The 14,041-nt window shown below is 36.4% G+C and overlaps 4 non-coding genes across 4 annotated transcripts; all 4 read left to right on the top strand.

The window, feature by feature from the left end:
* Trnai-aau (transfer RNA isoleucine (anticodon AAU)) lies at positions 1-74 on the top strand. Its single transcript has one exon. It is a non-coding gene; the product is annotated as a tRNA-Ile (tRNA).
* A 4,274-nt stretch (positions 75-4,348) lies between these two features.
* Trnai-aau (transfer RNA isoleucine (anticodon AAU)) lies at positions 4,349-4,422 on the top strand. Its single transcript has one exon. It is a non-coding gene; the product is annotated as a tRNA-Ile (tRNA).
* A 4,274-nt stretch (positions 4,423-8,696) lies between these two features.
* Trnai-aau (transfer RNA isoleucine (anticodon AAU)) lies at positions 8,697-8,770 on the top strand. Its single transcript has one exon. It is a non-coding gene; the product is annotated as a tRNA-Ile (tRNA).
* A 4,274-nt stretch (positions 8,771-13,044) lies between these two features.
* Trnai-aau (transfer RNA isoleucine (anticodon AAU)) lies at positions 13,045-13,118 on the top strand. Its single transcript has one exon. It is a non-coding gene; the product is annotated as a tRNA-Ile (tRNA).
* Positions 13,119-14,041: the final 923 nt, after the last annotated feature.

The raw sequence follows: 14,041 nt of genomic DNA on the forward strand, positions 1-14,041 counted from the left end.
GGCCGCATAGCTCAGTTGGTTAGAGCGTCGTGCTAATAACGCGAAGGTCGTGGGTTCGATCCCCCCTGTGGCAAATAGTTTTCATTTTCGTTACTATTTTCCTCTCTATTTCTTTATTTACCTTTATTTTTTCTCCTTCTCTTTCATTTCTTATCTGGAGTAACGAAATAAAGTCTGTGCTATTATTTTTTAAAAGTTTAACAATTCAATATCAAAACTTTATGTTACCAAAATCATGATTCAATATACGTTATATTTGAGATCTAGAAGGTGAAGTGAAAGATCCACAATCAGCTGAAGCACACTTTGGTATGTGTCTTATCTTCGTTATAGCAGTGAGCACGAGGAGTAATTCATAAGTTTACCTTAAACCTAATATAGAAAGCTATCAGTTAGAACTTTAGGCAAACATGAAAATAAATAATAAACATATTTTGGGGTATTGCACAGTAATAAAGTAAAGGTGTGTTCTCGATGTCTAGATCCGAGCCAGCTTATGAAAAGGTGACTGGATTTTGTGTGCTATAAGTGTGGGGAGAAGAGCCATGTAGCTATGAATAGCAAACGGCAAAGATTTGACACTTGTGGAAGGTTTTCTTTATGTGTCAATGAAGGATATGCGACAAATGCCACAAGGAAGCCCAAACATGTACATGTTACAGAGAGGACATTGTGGAAGTGAATCCGCAGATTGGTGATGCTAAGAGGGAGGAACAATCATTGGAGTTACAGCTTGCCGAAGATGATGAAGAAGACGTTGAGAATTAAATACAGGATAATTATAGTGAAGAAAGAGGGGAGGAAACTGTGGGAAGCAGAGTCGATAAGACCGAACAAGAAATAGAATCGGAGGAAGAACGAAACAACAGGCGTACTGTTAGTGATAGATCGGTGACGGATCCAGGAAGTGATGACAGTAGGATGGTAGTTGAAGTCGCTGTTGAAAGGCAAACGATGTTCAGAGTTTTCAGGTAAACGGAAATGGAAATAACAGTACTGATATAGACACTTTCAAAGTCATACACAGTTGGAGAAGACGGTTTAATACAGTACCTAGACTGAAAACGAATAGCATGCGTCTCAAATCCATTAAATAATTTCTAGTATTCATGGAAATGATAAAACATGCGACATAATTTAATACTTTAAACACACTAATCATTATAATGGCCTTATATATTGTATCTCTAATTGTAAACGGCATGCTAGATTTGAATAAGCGAAAGTCTGTTTTAGAAATATTTCTAAAAAATAAGAGGCCATATTTTATTATTGCAAGAAGCCTTTTGGGATGATGAGTTTACTGAATGTATCACAGAAAATGAGATTTGTAATGGTGACATATTTGATAGCAATGCCGTCATTAGGAGGGCTGGTGTTGATGTTTTAGTAGTGAGAGAGGTGAAAAATCAAGTGGCACATGAAATGTTTCATAAGGGTAGAATTTTACATTTAAAATAGATCTTGATGAAGAGTGGTTGATTTAATCAATATGTATGCTCCAAATCTTGTGCGAGTAAGGTATACCTTTTAATGAGATCAAACACATATTTGCATAACAATACTAGCGATAACACTATCTTGGTTGGTGAGTTCAATAACGCTTTATCTGGAATTGATCGACATAACAAAACCTTAACAGGGCTTTCTAAAATTAGTTATGATAGAAATACAAAACGACACACATTGTCGCATTTAACCTACTCGACACACTATTGACATTCGGTCCCAGACTATTTGGAATCAGGTCACAATTAGTACTTCGAGTTCAGTACCCACCATTGTAGTTCTAGCAGTTCTCGTCTATTTTCAGTACATTTTTTCCTCTTATTTTGGTGGGGATAGAAGAGTTATATATATGCATTTCTTGTAGGGATTTAAAGGTAATTGTTTATTCTGAAGAATATGAGTTCTAGGTGTGGTTTTCTCTTTGTATTTTGGCGACAGTGACTAGTGTGTTATAAGGCTTTGGTGATGGTCCTGAAGTGAAATATGTGTTCTATTTACATGCTGCTCTGTTGACAGTCCAGCCTCTCAAACAAATGCAGGTCAACCTTTGACAAGAACTTCACCGTGATATCATCTTTGACGGTATCTTAAATTAACATATGATTGTATTGATTGTCACACAGTGGAAAGGTCAGTATTGAGAAACAAATGTAGTGAACATATAGCAAAATAAATTGTATTCTATGTCCACGTTGCTGTAAAGGACAAACTGTGCCTCAGCCAACAAAGGCGACACACTATTTGCATCCGGTTCCAGACTGTGCATCTAACTTATTTAGCATTGAACTCTATAACGCAAACCTGGGTATGGTTCCGAACTTTGACTGGATGCACAACATCATTAACACTTCGGTGCGTCAAAATGAACAAATTTGGAAAACTATTAACTTACTTTTCTATGCAAGATTAGTTTGGAAAATGGGATTATTTGAGTTAGAGGTTATGCGAACTATGATAAATTGAATATTTATGCTGCCGAGTGGTCTAAAGCGCTGTCCGTCACTGATCACTGCCATCTCACCTCTGTCTGCGTGGGTTCGAGTCTCGGGCTCGTCAAATGTAGATACGTGAGAAAGCTTGCCGGTAGCTTCTTGTGGGTCGGTGGTTCTTTCCGGGGTTTTCCCGGTTCTTCCTCCACCATTAATACTGGCCGCCATGTATAGCCTATCTTGTGCTGAAAAATGGCGTTAAACCCTATAACAACAACAACAATATTTATGCTGATTTTCACAAGCCATTGACCATCAAATATATGGTCTGCATATTTTAAAATATTATATTTCATTATTTTGAGGACTACATTTTGTGAGAAAACACATACAAGCCTGGACGTTGTATAATAAGATGTTTTGGCTTTTATAATTCTTTTGCTTTGTGCTTTTATAATCTAAATAAGAACGGTTGTGGTGAACACACCATTTCTTGACACTACAATACATTGGAGACATCTAGTAGCTGAAGAAGGCGTGAGCTGTCCATATATTCCATTTTATTTGGTCTTTACCCTTGATACGTTACAGTATGACAGTGGAGATCTGATTTTAATCATGCTGAGTTAGGCTTGTCTCTTTTTCTTTCTTGACGATAAATTTACTCTTACTATTATTATTAATATTATCATTATTAAAACTGCTAGGAGTAGCAGTAGTTCATATGTCAGTTCCAGTAGTAGGTAATTATTTACTGGTCAATTTGAATCGATCAGGGCTTTAGGGCGGGATGCTAGATAGTAAATATGCTAGAGCTGAATTTGCATCAGATAACTCCTGAAAGCGTAGTCAACATGATAAAACCTTGCCTATTAGCTTCGTGATCTGTAGATTTCCCACCATGAGGCACACTAGTTTCTGGATACTGTAGGCATGTCTACTTCATTTGTTTCATAATTATCATCATGGTTGCCTGTCGTTTCGCCAAATATTACAGATTGCTTAGCGATTGCTGCTGTTATATTTCTTATCACGTTATACTTTATAGACGAGTGTGTCCTAAGTAAAAATGAACTTGATGAACTTTGGTAAATTATTATTTTAACTTACCATACTGCCAATGTTCATTTCCCAATCAGTTGGTAATAAGAATGCACATTCATAGAAATCAGTATAGAGCATAGCAACTGTTTAACCTCAACAATTTTTGCTGAAATCATATTGTCAAACTGTATATTGAAGTGTCCAAGAGGATAGTAAGATATGTTTTCTTTTATAATTTCCGAATTATGCATTTTACATTGGTTCAATAGATTTTTATAATGATAACACACACGTTGACCATGCGAAGTTCGTGGCTTCGATCGCCCCTTTGGCCATACTTATTTTATTTTCTCATACGTCTCTTTCATTTCTATTCTGCAGCACAAATTTCAATTTCCATTTGTAAAGGCACAAAATCTGTACCTAGTTATCTCGTAAAACTATATTATTCAATTCTAAAAGCTGCGTTAGTCTGCTACCCAAAACCTGATTCAGAGGACCATCTAAGATATATATGAGACCTGCAAGTGGAAGTGAGACATCCACGACTAACCAAGAGCCACCTTGGTATGTGTCTTATCTTCGTTCTCTCCAAAAGCTCGAGGAGTAATTTATGACTTTACTTAAAACAACACGCAATGTGTTAACGTTAGCACATTCGGCAATTATGAAAAGACCAATATTTGTTATAATATGGGAGTTATGCATTTTACATTATTTCCATATATTTTATACTATTAACATACACGTTGGCAATGCTTTTACGTACCCTAATTGTGTGGTTCCTTTTGCTAATCATTCATTGTGTGAAAGTATGTACTCCATCTGTATTTCTAGATTGTGTAGGAGGATTTTGATTAGCAAGTGGCCGCATAGCTCAGTTGGTTAGAGCGTCGTGCTAATAACGCGAAGGTCGTGGGTTCGATCCCCCCTGTGGCCAATAGTTTTCATTTTCGTTACTATTTTCCTCTCTATTTCTTTATTTACCTTTATTTTTTCTCCTTCTCTTTCATTTCTTATCTGGAGTAACGAAATAAAGTCTGTGCTATTATTTTTTAAAAGTTTAACAATTCAATATCAAAACTTTATGTTACCAAAATCATGATTCAATATACGTTATATTTGAGATCTAGAAGGTGAAGTGAAAGATCCACAATCAGCTGAAGCACACTTTGGTATGTGTCTTATCTTCGTTATAGCAGTGAGCACGAGGAGTAATTCATAAGTTTACCTTAAACCTAATATAGAAAGCTATCAGTTAGAACTTTAGGCAAACATGAAAATAAATAATAAACATATTTTGGGGTATTGCACAGTAATAAAGTAAAGGTGTGTTCTCGATGTCTAGATCCGAGCCAGCTTATGAAAAGGTGACTGGATTTTGTGTGCTATAAGTGTGGGGAGGAGAACCATGTAGCTATGAATAGCAAACGGCAAAGATTTGACACTTGTGGAAGGTTTTCTTTATGTGTCAATGAAGGATATGCGACAAATGCCACAAGGAAGCCCAAACATGTACATGTTACAGAGAGGACATTGTGGAAGTGAATCCGCAGATTGGTGATGCTAAGAGGGAGGAACAATCATTGGAGTTACAGCTTGCCGAAGATGATGAAGAAGACGTTGAGAATTAAATACAGGATAATTATAGTGAAGAAAGAGGGGAGGAAACTGTGGGAAGCAGAGTCGATAAGACCGAACAAGAAATAGAATCGGAGGAAGAACGAAACAACAGGCGTACTGTTAGTGATAGATCGGTGACGGATCCAGGAAGTGATGACAGTAGGATGGTAGTTGAAGTCGCTGTTGAAAGGCAAACGATGTTCAGAGTTTTCAGGTAAACGGAAATGGAAATAACAGTACTGATATAGACACTTTCAAAGTCATACACAGTTGGAGAAGACGGTTTAATACAGTACCTAGACTGAAAACGAATAGCATGCGTCTCAAATCCATTAAATAATTTCTAGTATTCATGGAAATGATAAAACATGCGACATAATTTAATACTTTAAACACACTAATCATTATAATGGCCTTATATATTGTATCTCTAATTGTAAACGGCATGCTAGATTTGAATAAGCGAAAGTCTGTTTTAGAAATATTTCTAAAAAATAAGAGGCCATATTTTATTATTGCAAGAAGCCTTTTGGGATGATGAGTTTACTGAATGTATCACAGAAAATGAGATTTGTAATGGTGACATATTTGATAGCAATGCCGTCATTAGGAGGGCTGGTGTTGATGTTTTAGTAGTGAGAGAGGTGAAAAATCAAGTGGCACATGAAATGTTTCATAAGGGTAGAATTTTACATTTAAAATAGATCTTGATGAAGAGTGGTTGATTTAATCAATATTTATGCTCCAAATCTTGTGCGAGTAAGGTATACCTTTTAATGAGATCAAACACATATTTGCATAACAATACTAGCGATAACACTATCTTGGTTGGTGAGTTCAATAACGCTTTATCTGGAATTGATCGACATAACAAAACCTTAACAGGGCTTTCTAAAATTAGTTATGATAGAAATACAAAACGACACACATTGTCGCATTTAACCTACTCGACACACTATTGACATTCGGTCCCAGACTATTTGGAATCAGGTCACAATTAGTACTTCGAGTTCAGTACCCACCATTGTAGTTCTAGCAGTTTTCGTCTATTTTCAGTACATTTTTTCCTCTTATTTTGGTGGGGATAGAAGAGTTATATATATGCATTTCTTGTAGGGATTTAAAGGTAATTGTTTATTCTGAAGAATATGAGTTCTAGGTGTGGTTTTCTCTTTGTATTTTGGCGACAGTGACTAGTGTGTTATAAGGCTTTGGTGATGGTCCTGAAGTGAAATATGTGTTCTATTTACATGCTGCTCTGTTGACAGTCCAGCCTCTCAAACAAATGCAGGTCAACCTTTGACAAGAACTTCACCGTGATATCATCTTTGACGGTATCTTAAATTAACATATGATTGTATTGATTGTCACACAGTGGAAAGGTCAGTATTGAGAAACAAATGTAGTGAACATATAGAAAAATAAATTGTATTCTATGTCCACGTTGCTGTAAAGGACAAACTGTGCCTCAGCCAACAAAGGCGACACACTATTTGCATCCGGTTCCAGACTGTGCATCTAACTTATTTAGCATTGAACTCTATAACGCAAACCTGGGTATGGTTCCGAACTTTGACTGGATGCACAACATCATTAACACTTCGGTGCGTCAAAATGAACAAATTTGAAAAACTATTAACTTACTTTTCTGTGCAAGATTAGTTTGGAAAATGGGATTATTTGAGTCAGAGGTTATGCGAACTATGATAAATTGAATATTTATGCTGCCGAGTGGTCTAAAGCGCTGTCCGTCACTGATCACTGCCATCTCACCTCTGTCTGCGTGGGTTCGAGTCTCGGGCTCGGCAAATGTGGATACGTGAGAAAGCTTGCCGTTAGCTTCTCGTGGGTCGGTGGTTCTTTCCGGGGTTTTCCCGGTTCTTCCTCCACCATTAATACTGGCCGCCATGTATAGCCTCTCTTGTGCTGAAAAATGGCGTTAAACCCTATAACAACAACAACAATATTTATGCTGATTTTCACAAGCCATTGACCATCAAATATATGGTCTGCATATTTCAAAATATTATATTTCATTATTTTGAGGACTACATTTTGTGAGAAAACACATACAAGCCTGGACGTTGTATAATAAGATGTTTTGGCTTTTATAATTCTTTTGCTTTGTGCTTTTATAATCTAAATAAGAACGGTTGTGGTGAACACACCATTTCTTGACACTACAATACATTGGAGACATCTAGTAGCTGAAGAAGGCGTGAGCTGTCCATATATTCCATTTTATTTGGTCTTTACCCTTGATACGTTACAGTATGACAGTGGAGATCTGATTTTAATCATGCTGAGTTAGGCTTGTCTCTTTTTCTTTCTTGACGATAAATTTACTCTTACTATTATTATTAATATTATCATTATTAAAACTGCTAGGAGTAGCAGTAGTTCATATGTCAGTTCCAGTAGTAGGTAATTATTTACTGGTCAATTTGAATCGATCAGGGCTTTAGGGCGGGATGCTAGATAGTAAATATGCTAGAGCTGAATTTGCATCAGATAACTCCTGAAAGCGTAGTCAACATGATAAAACCTTGCCTATTAGCTTCGTGATCTGTAGATTTCCCACCATGAGGCACACTAGTTTCTGGATACTGTAGGCATGTCTACTTCATTTGTTTCATAATTATCATCATGGTTGCCTGTCGTTTCGCCAAATATTACAGATTGCTTAGCGATTGCTGCTGTTATATTTCTTATCACGTTATACTTTATAGACGAGTGTGTCCTAAGTAAAAATGAACTTGATGAACTTTGGTAAATTATTATTTTAACTTACCATACTGCCAATGTTCATTTCCCAATCAGTTGGTAATAAGAATGCACATTCATAGAAATCAGTATAGAGCATAGCAACTGTTTAACCTCAACAATTTTTGCTGAAATCATATTGTCAAACTGTATATTGAAGTGTCCAAGAGGATAGTAAGATATGTTTTCTTTTATAATTTCCGAATTATGCATTTTACATTGGTTCAATAGATTTTTATAATGATAACACACACGTTGACCATGCGAAGTTCGTGGCTTCGATCGCCCCTTTGGCCATACTTATTTTATTTTCTCATACGTCTCTTTCATTTCTATTCTGCAGCACAAATTTCAATTTCCATTTGTAAAGGCACAAAATCTGTACCTAGTTATCTCGTAAAACTATATTATTCAATTCTAAAAGCTGCGTTAGTCTGCTACCCAAAACCTGATTCAGAGGACCATCTAAGATATATATGAGACCTGCAAGTGGAAGTGAGACATCCACGACTAACCAAGAGCCACCTTGGTATGTGTCTTATCTTCGTTCTCTCCAAAAGCTCGAGGAGTAATTTATGACTTTACTTAAAACAACACGCAATGTCTTAACGTTAGCACATTCGGCAATTATGAAAAGACCAATATTTGTTATAATATGGGAGTTATGCATTTTACATTATTTCCATATATTTTATACTATTAACATACACGTTGGCAATGCTTTTACGTACCCTAATTGTGTGGTTCCTTTTGCTAATCATTCATTGTGTGAAAGTATGTACTCCATCTGTATTTCTAGATTGTGTAGGAGGATTTTGATTAGCAAGTGGCCGCATAGCTCAGTTGGTTAGAGCGTCGTGCTAATAACGCGAAGGTCGTGGGTTCGATCCCCCCTGTGGCAAATAGTTTTCATTTTCGTTACTATTTTCCTCTCTATTTCTTTATTTACCTTTATTTTTTCTCCTTCTCTTTCATTTCTTATCTGGAGTAACGAAATAAAGTCTGTGCTATTATTTTTTAAAAGTTTAACAATTCAATATCAAAACTTTATGTTACCAAAATCATGATTCAATATACGTTATATTTGAGATCTAGAAGGTGAAGTGAAAGATCCACAATCAGCTGAAGCACACTTTGGTATGTGTCTTATCTTCGTTATAGCAGTGAGCACGAGGAGTAATTCATAAGTTTACCTTAAACCTAATATAGAAAGCTATCAGTTAGAACTTTAGGCAAACATGAAAATAAATAATAAACATATTTTGGGGTATTGCACAGTAATAAAGTAAAGGTGTGTTCTCGATGTCTAGATCCGAGCCAGCTTATGAAAAGGTGACTGGATTTTGTGTGCTATAAGTGTGGGGAGAAGAGCCATGTAGCTATGAATAGCAAACGGCAAAGATTTGACACTTGTGGAAGGTTTTCTTTATGTGTCAATGAAGGATATGCGACAAATGCCACAAGGAAGCCCAAACATGTACATGTTACAGAGAGGACATTGTGGAAGTGAATCCGCAGATTGGTGATGCTAAGAGGGAGGAACAATCATTGGAGTTACAGCTTGCCGAAGATGATGAAGAAGACGTTGAGAATTAAATACAGGATAATTATAGTGAAGAAAGAGGGGAGGAAACTGTGGGAAGCAGAGTCGATAAGACCGAACAAGAAATAGAATCGGAGGAAGAACGAAACAACAGGCGTACTGTTAGTGATAGATCGGTGACGGATCCAGGAAGTGATGACAGTAGGATGGTAGTTGAAGTCGCTGTTGAAAGGCAAACGATGTTCAGAGTTTTCAGGTAAACGGAAATGGAAATAACAGTACTGATATAGACACTTTCAAAGTCATACACAGTTGGAGAAGACGGTTTAATACAGTACCTAGACTGAAAACGAATAGCATGCGTCTCAAATCCATTAAATAATTTCTAGTATTCATGGAAATGATAAAACATGCGACATAATTTAATACTTTAAACACACTAATCATTATAATGGCCTTATATATTGTATCTCTAATTGTAAACGGCATGCTAGATTTGAATAAGCGAAAGTCTGTTTTAGAAATATTTCTAAAAAATAAGAGGCCATATTTTATTATTGCAAGAAGCCTTTTGGGATGATGAGTTTACTGAATGTATCACAGAAAATGAGATTTGTAATGGTGACATATTTGATAGCAATGCCGTCATTAGGAGGGCTGGTGTTGATGTTTTAGTAGTGAGAGAGGTGAAAAATCAAGTGGCACATGAAATGTTTCATAAGGGTAGAATTTTACATTTAAAATAGATCTTGATGAAGAGTGGTTGATTTAATCAATATTTATGCTCCAAATCTTGTGCGAGTAAGGTATACCTTTTAATGAGATCAAACACATATTTGCATAACAATACTAGCGATAACACTATCTTGGTTGGTGAGTTCAATAACGCTTTATCTGGAATTGATCGACATAACAAAACCTTAACAGGGCTTTCTAAAATTAGTTATGATAGAAATACAAAACGACACACATTGTCGCATTTAACCTACTCGACACACTATTGACATTCGGTCCCAGACTATTTGGAATCAGGTCACAATTAGTACTTCGAGTTCAGTACCCACCATTGTAGTTCTAGCAGTTTTCGTCTATTTTCAGTACATTTTTTCCTCTTATTTTGGTGGGGATAGAAGAGTTATATATATGCATTTCTTGTAGGGATTTAAAGGTAATTGTTTATTCTGAAGAATATGAGTTCTAGGTGTGGTTTTCTCTTTGTATTTTGGCGACAGTGACTAGTGTGTTATAAGGCTTTGGTGATGGTCCTGAAGTGAAATATGTGTTCTATTTACATGCTGCTCTGTTGACAGTCCAGCCTCTCAAACAAATGCAGGTCAACCTTTGACAAGAACTTCACCGTGATATCATCTTTGACGGTATCTTAAATTAACATATGATTGTATTGATTGTCACACAGTGGAAAGGTCAGTATTGAGAAACAAATGTAGTGAACATATAGCAAAATAAATTGTATTCTATGTCCACGTTGCTGTAAAGGACAAACTGTGCCTCAGCCAACAAAGGCGACACACTATTTGCATCCGGTTCCAGACTGTGCATCTAACTTATTTAGCATTGAACTCTATAACGCAAACCTGGGTATGGTTCCGAACTTTGACTGGATGCACAACATCATTAACACTTCGGTGCGTCAAAATGAACAAATTTGGAAAACTATTAACTTACTTTTCTATGCAAGATTAGTTTGGAAAATGGGATTATTTGAGTTAGAGGTTATGCGAACTATGATAAATTGAATATTTATGCTGCCGAGTGGTCTAAAGCGCTGTCCGTCACTGATCACTGCCATCTCACCTCTGTCTGCGTGGGTTCGAGTCTCGGGCTCGTCAAATGTAGATACGTGAGAAAGCTTGCCGGTAGCTTCTTGTGGGTCGGTGGTTCTTTCCGGGGTTTTCCCGGTTCTTCCTCCACCATTAATACTGGCCGCCATGTATAGCCTATCTTGTGCTGAAAAATGGCGTTAAACCCTATAACAACAACAACAATATTTATGCTGATTTTCACAAGCCATTGACCATCAAATATATGGTCTGCATATTTTAAAATATTATATTTCATTATTTTGAGGACTACATTTTGTGAGAAAACACATACAAGCCTGGACGTTGTATAATAAGATGTTTTGGCTTTTATAATTCTTTTGCTTTGTGCTTTTATAATCTAAATAAGAACGGTTGTGGTGAACACACCATTTCTTGACACTACAATACATTGGAGACATCTAGTAGCTGAAGAAGGCGTGAGCTGTCCATATATTCCATTTTATTTGGTCTTTACCCTTGATACGTTACAGTATGACAGTGGAGATCTGATTTTAATCATGCAGAGTTAGGCTTGTCTCTTTTTCTTTCTTGACGATAAATTTACTCTTACTATTATTATTAATATTATCATTATTAAAACTGCTAGGAGTAGCAGTAGTTCATATGTCAGTTCCAGTAGTAGGTAATTATTTACTGGTCAATTTGAATCGATCAGGGCTTTAGGGCGGGATGCTAGATAGTAAATATGCTAGAGCTGAATTTGCATCAGATAACTCCTGAAAGCGTAGTCAACATGATAAAACCTTGCCTATTAGCTTCGTGATCTGTAGATTTCCCACCATGAGGCACACTAGTTTCTGGATACTGTAGGCATGTCTACTTCATTTGTTTCATAATTATCATCATGGTTGCCTGTCGTTTCGCCAAATATTACAGATTGCTTAGCGATTGCTGCTGTTATATTTCTTATCACGTTATACTTTATAGACGAGTGTGTCCTAAGTAAAAATGAACTTGATGAACTTTGGTAAATTATTATTTTAACTTACCATACTGCCAATGTTCATTTCCCAATCAGTTGGTAATAAGAATGCACATTCATAGAAATCAGTATAGAGCATAGCAACTGTTTAACCTCAACAATTTTTGCTGAAATCATATTGTCAAACTGTATATTGAAGTGTCCAAGAGGATAGTAAGATATGTTTTCTTTTATAATTTCCGAATTATGCATTTTACATTGGTTCAATAGATTTTTATAATGATAACACACACGTTGACCATGCGAAGTTCGTGGCTTCGATCGCCCCTTTGGCCATACTTATTTTATTTTCTCATACGTCTCTTTCATTTCTATTCTGCAGCACAAATTTCAATTTCCATTTGTAAAGGCACAAAATCTGTACCTAGTTATCTCGTAAAACTATATTATTCAATTCTAAAAGCTGCGTTAGTCTGCTACCCAAAACCTGATTCAGAGGACCATCTAAGATATATATGAGACCTGCAAGTGGAAGTGAGACATCCACGACTAACCAAGAGCCACCTTGGTATGTGTCTTATCTTCGTTCTCTCCAAAAGCTCGAGGAGTAATTTATGACTTTACTTAAAACAACACGCAATGTCTTAACGTTAGCACATTCGGCAATTATGAAAAGACCAATATTTGTTATAATATGGGAGTTATGCATTTTACATTATTTCCATATATTTTATACTATTAACATACACGTTGGCAATGCTTTTACGTACCCTAATTGTGTGGTTCCTTTTGCTAATCATTCATTGTGTGAAAGTATGTACTCCATCTGTATTTCTAGATTGTGTAGGAGGATTTTGATTAGCAAGTGGCCGCATAGCTCAGTTGGTTAGAGCGTCGTGCTAATAACGCGAAGGTCGTGGGTTCGATCCCCCCTGTGGCAAATAGTTTTCATTTTCGTTACTATTTTCCTCTCTATTTCTTTATTTACCTTTATTTTTTCTCCTTCTCTTTCATTTCTTATCTGGAGTAACGAAATAAAGTCTGTGCTATTATTTTTTAAAAGTTTAACAATTCAATATCAAAACTTTATGTTACCAAAATCATGATTCAATATACGTTATATTTGAGATCTAGAAGGTGAAGTGAAAGATCCACAATCAGCTGAAGCACACTTTGGTATGTGTCTTATCTTCGTTATAGCAGTGAGCACGAGGAGTAATTCATAAGTTTACCTTAAACCTAATATAGAAAGCTATCAGTTAGAACTTTAGGCAAACATGAAAATAAATAATAAACATATTTTGGGGTATTGCACAGTAATAAAGTAAAGGTGTGTTCTCGATGTCTAGATCCGAGCCAGCTTATGAAAAGGTGACTGGATTTTGTGTGCTATAAGTGTGGGGAGAAGAGCCATGTAGCTATGAATAGCAAACGGCAAAGATTTGACACTTGTGGAAGGTTTTCTTTATGTGTCAATGAAGGATATGCGACAAATGCCACAAGGAAGCCCAAACATGTACATGTTACAGAGAGGACATTGTGGAAGTGAATCCGCAGATTGGTGATGCTAAGAGGGAGGAACAATCATTGGAGTTACAGCTTGCCGAAGATGATGAAGAAGACGTTGAGAATTAAATACAGGATAATTATAGTGAAGAAAGAGGGGAGGAAACTGTGGGAAGCAGAGTCGATAAGACCGAACAAGAAATAGAATCGGAGGAAGAACGAAACAACAGGCGTACTGTTAGTGATAGATCGGTGACGGATCCAGGAAGTGATGACAGTAGGATGGTAGTTGAAGTCGCTGTTGAAAGGCAAACGATGTTCAGAGTTTTCAGGTAAACGGAAATGGAAATAACAGTAC

This window comes from Sinohyriopsis cumingii, chromosome 14 (assembly GCF_028554795.1).
Source record: "Sinohyriopsis cumingii isolate HCF-2022 chromosome 14, ASM2855479v2, whole genome shotgun sequence".
Taxonomy (NCBI): domain Eukaryota; kingdom Metazoa; phylum Mollusca; class Bivalvia; order Unionida; family Unionidae; genus Sinohyriopsis; species Sinohyriopsis cumingii.